Source organism: Microtus ochrogaster, chromosome 16 (assembly GCF_000317375.1).
Source record: "Microtus ochrogaster isolate Prairie Vole_2 chromosome 16, MicOch1.0, whole genome shotgun sequence".
Taxonomy (NCBI): domain Eukaryota; kingdom Metazoa; phylum Chordata; class Mammalia; order Rodentia; family Cricetidae; genus Microtus; species Microtus ochrogaster.
The window spans coordinates 54,311,082-54,316,232 of NC_022018.1; positions in this window are offsets into that span (position 1 = coordinate 54,311,082).

Genomic DNA, 5,151 nt, shown 5'->3' on the forward strand with positions numbered 1-5,151 from the left:
AGTACTCAAGACATTACAGCAGTGTGCATGCAGGTCTCTGGAAAAAGAAAGGGGCAGCAAGATGGTTCACCAGGCAAAGGCACTTGCCACCAAGTTTGACAAACTGAACTTAATCCCAGGACCCCACATAGGAAAGGAGAGAACCAAGTCTTACATGTTGTCCTCTGACCACACATGCCTTGCACATGCACACCCCCATACATACACACACAACACAGAAATGCATGCTAAAAAGAGCGGAAGGGGACAGAGGCTGCTCGAAAACAAACACAGTCAATGTTTTCACCCAGCCTTCCCCTGCCTTCTTAAGTTAACCAAGCTTTAAAAGACAACACCAGTGGCTTCTCCGTTTCCAACCGCATGGCCACATGAACCTTTTCACAGGTCTGTCCTGACCTCACAATCCATGTGGAGCCACAGCGTTTTCATAAAAGATATTTTCTCTCCAGCTATTTACCTCTGTGTACAGCTGTTTAAGTCACTTGGCCTATGTCTCTACAAATTTAGATCCAGGCATGGTGAAACAAGACCCCAGTTTTCAAACCAGTAGGTACAACGGTTAGATCATGAAGCTTGAGTGTTGCAGCTTGAAAACCTGTCTGGAGGGCTGGAAAGTGTTTTAACAGCGCTAACTGCTCTTCCAGAGGACCAGAGTTCGATTCCCAGCACCCACATGGCAACTCATAACCATCTATAACTCCAATCGAGGGGACCCAACACCCTCTTTTGGCCTCTGTGATCCCTGCACGCACATGGTGCACAGACATATATCCAGGCAAACACCCATGCACATAACAAAAATAAATAAATAAAGGAAAATATTTCAAAGAAACTCTGAAATTTTAAGCCTTCTATCAGGGAGTACAGGTCACAGGAGGGTGCAGATGGGACATTCATTCCCCGTCATTTATACAGAGACAAGTACCACATGGCATGACATGACATGTGGAGAGGGTCTCCTCCCATGACACTCAGTGTGTGGTATCTGTCCATACCAGTTGTCTGGCTCTAAAACCCAATCGGGAATCTAACAGTTCCCGCTGTTCTTCCACGACAACACTGACGACCAGAGTTAGCCTGGGCCGCCAAAGGCTTAAGGAACATGCCTGCCCCATTCCAGATGCCAGCCATATGCATGTCTTTCCTGCGTGCTGCAATGCAGAGGTTCCTCCCACTCTCTTCTGGGGACTGAGAGCTGGCTGGAATAGCTCACTAACCTACTGAGCGTCAGGCAACGTCGTCTTTCGAGCAGCATGGGGCGCAGTTCAGAGTTTAGATCACAGGGAGGCAAATAAGGTGGTCTCTAATCCAATTTGACTGCTATCTTCAGGAAATGAAGAAATTGGATGAAAAAGCCATCACAAGAAGTTTGGGTCACATCACCACAAGCTAAGTAGGTTAGCTAGGAGAAAGGTTTTATGAAATCCCAACCTGGCCTCCACCCCCTACCTCCACCCTCCAGGCCTTTGATGCTGTTGACAGCTTCATCTCTGTCTTGGTCCAACAGAAGTTGTAGACAATCCCTTCTGTTGTTTGAGCCACTCAGTTTTATGTACTTGGTTATAAAAGGCCTGGAAACTAGGGCGAACACAAGGAGAAGAGGCAGACATTTCGGCTTCTATTTGTTATAAGAATGTTAAATGTGGGGCTGGAGAGATGGTTCAGCGGTTAAGAGCACTGACTGCTCCTCCAGAGGACCGGGGTTCCGTTCCCAGCACCCACATGGCAGCTCACAATTGTCTGAAGATCCAGTTCCAGGGGATCTGACACCTTCACACCAGTGCACATAAAATAAAGTAAATAAACAATAAGAAATATTTTTTTAAAAAAGAATGTTAAATGTAACAAAAACTTGCGTAACAAAATTACCTCATTTGAGGGGCTGGAGAGATGGCTCAGCAGTTAAGAACACTGGCTGCTCTTCCAGAGGTCCTTAGTTCAATTCCCAGCACCTACATCATCACAATCTTCTGGAAAGGGCTCTGGTGCCCTCTTCTGTCAGGCAGGCATACATGCAAGTAGAACACTCATAAAATACATAAATAAATAAAGCTTAAGAAAAATTACCTCTCACACTGTTCTCAAATGCTGGGAATTAAGAGCAAAGCCCCATCCCCTCAGGAGGGTCTGAGCATGACTGTTTTGTAGACGTAAATGCATTTCTTTCTTTTTTTTTTTGTTTTATTTTTTTAAGACTTATTTATTATGTATACAATATTCCTTCCCTGTATGCTTGCATGAGAGAAGAGGGCGCCAGATCTCATTACAGATGGCTGTGAGCCACCATGTTGCTGGGAATTGAACTCAGGACCTCTGGAAGAGCAGTCAGTGCTCTTAACCTCTGAGCCATCTCTCCAGCCCTGCATTTATTTCTTACAGGTGGCCTTGATCCTTCTCACACTCCTTCCACCCTGAGAGGGAGAATCCGACTGCTGGGGGAAAAACTGGATCTGCTGACTTCAGATAAGGTGAATGACTTCCTGGGGTGCGGGGGGCGGGGGAGGACTGGGAGTGTCACACTTAGCAACCCCCATCATGCTGGTAGGACATGTGACTGGTGCATCTGGGGACTCTGTGTGCCCATATGCAAATGAAGTCACTCTGTGATGTTAATTGGGTGTAGGGATTCTCTCAGGGACTTAGGCTGTCCTCCAGTGTGAGATGACAAAGATATGGGTGACTGTCCCTCCTACAGTTCAGAAGTTCTGTGTGTAAGAGGGTGGCTATGTGATGCTGTCTCTCACCACCCTCTGTCTTTTGGGATTTTTTTTTTTTTTTGCGGGGGAAGGGCCATAGATCACACCCAGACCTACAGAGATGGGGTCTTTGTGGATGTAAAAGGAGCCTTGCATCCAGAGAGCTGCACGCCAATCCTGATCCAAGCTGGACCAGTTTGGGAAATAAGAAAGAGGCACAGTAGGACTCAGGGAAATAAGCGGCCCTCTCTGCTCCAACCTGTACCGTGTGTGCGGCCTACCACAGACCACTTTATGTGCTGGGCAGATACTCACTTGACATCACTTTTTCGTAGTCAATTTACAGCAAGGCACGGAGAACTACTATATATAAAAATTCAGAAAGTGTGTCACGTGAAAGAAAAACCTGTTTTGAAGATAGCTCCCATCTTGTTATGTTATTGCTTCGTTGGTTAGGTTGGGATTTACCAAAAATGACATAGTTTCCATCCCACGTGAACACTAATATTTCTTTCTCCCCTTAAGAAGAAAAACCTTTTTTGCTTTATTATTTCAACAAGTTATCAATCTTAGTTTTCAGCTAGTCCTCATAAATTCTAGTTGTTAGTATTCATATCATTTTTATGACATGGCACCAGACTCTCAAATAAATACTGACAGGAGCCAGGCTGGAATTCATGGCACAATGTGTCGTTTGTATAATCTACACCCCCCTGGAGATACATAAATCATGCATTCCTGTGTGACAGGACAGGAGTCCCCGTGTGCTCCTGCAAAGGAACGGCCCACACATCTGGGGAGTGTCAGAGCCCTGCTTCAGGAGGAAAAGCCCACTTGACGTGGTCATCTCATAGCTGGAAATGTAAGTCTCAAAGGAAAGTGGGTACACATCGCTCTAAAAGGCCAGGTCCTTTCAGGGAGCGAAAGAATCCACACACACACCGTCAGGGAAGTAATCAGCTCTCTGGGTGGCTTTGAAATCTCAATAATGTCAGATGATGGAACAGAGGGAAAGAGAAATCTAAGAGACCATTGGAGTCAGCTCATAGGGGGAGTTAAGTTCCAAGTAAATAGTCAATAAAAATCAGTCCACTTAGGTTCTATAGGTAGAGACACATGCTAAGGAGACAATATGCCGAGATGTGGGGACAATCTGTAGCGGGGAGGAAAGCATCCACTGAAGAGAGGACAAGGAGCAGGGGCGGAACAGGAACCTCTCAGAGGACAGTGTTCTGGAGAGCGGGAGGATTGAGGGAGCTTTGAAGAAGGGGTGAGTAAGGGAGGGGGAGGAGAACCACAGAATATATAAGGTCAAGGCCTGATCACGTGGGCGTGCCAGCCACAGGGCAGGTTATCGTCCTTTCTACAGATGACACAGCTGTGAGGGAAGCTGGCGAAAAGAGAGATGAGAATGGATGGTTCGAAAGGTCAATTCGCTGCCACCTGGAATCCAGCGGGAAGACTCTTTTGTTCTTCTTTGGCTTTTTGTTTTCTCGAGACAGGGTCTCAATGTCTAGCTCTGGATGTCCTGGAACTTACCATGTGGATTAGGCTGGCCTCGAACACACAGAAATCTGTAGTTGGAGACTTTTCTGTCTCACCTGGTCCCACTGAACCTGTTTCTCTCCTTCCTGCTGGTTTCCACAGCTGCTTACAAAATAATCATTTGGAGGCTTAGTATTAATTATAAGTGCTTGACCGATGGATCAGGCTTCTTACTAGCTAGGTCTACATATAAATTAACCTATTTCTAATAATCACGTGCCCTGTGACTTACAGGTAGTGCTCTAGCATCTTAGTCCTCCAGTGGCTGCTGGCGTCTCCCCGTCTCTACCTTCTTTCTTCCTCTAGCTCTGCTTGGATTTCCCACCTAGCTATATTCTGCCTTGCCATGGGCCAAAGATGCTTCTTTATTAACCAGTGGTAATAAAACATATTCACAGCATCCAGTGGGTATCCCACATCACAAATCCTCCTGCCTCTGCCTCCCAAGTACTGGGATTAAAGGCATGTGCCTCTACCTCTGGCAGGGAAGAGATTCTTAATGAGAACTATCTGGGTCAGGTGAGTCTGTGCACATGTCTGTATGGGGATTGTCCTGATAGGTAATAGATATAGGAACACTCAGCCCATGGTGAGTGGCACCATTCCCTAGGCAAAGAGAGGAGAAATTAACTGAGAGCAAGCAAGAATATGAATATTCTCTCTTCTTGAATGTGAAGTTGGGGTGACCAGCTGCTTGAATTCTGTCCTGACTTGCCCTCAATAATGGTCCACCATCTGGAGTTGTAAATTCTTTCCTAAGTTGCATTTGTTGGAGTAATTCATCCCAGCAACAGAAAGGGAACTTGAACAAGATGTGAGTTGGGTTTTTGTGTGTCTTCTTTTTTTTTTCAACTTTTTTTTCTTTTTTTTAATTTTTTTTCAACTTTTTAAAATTTATTTATTTATTAAA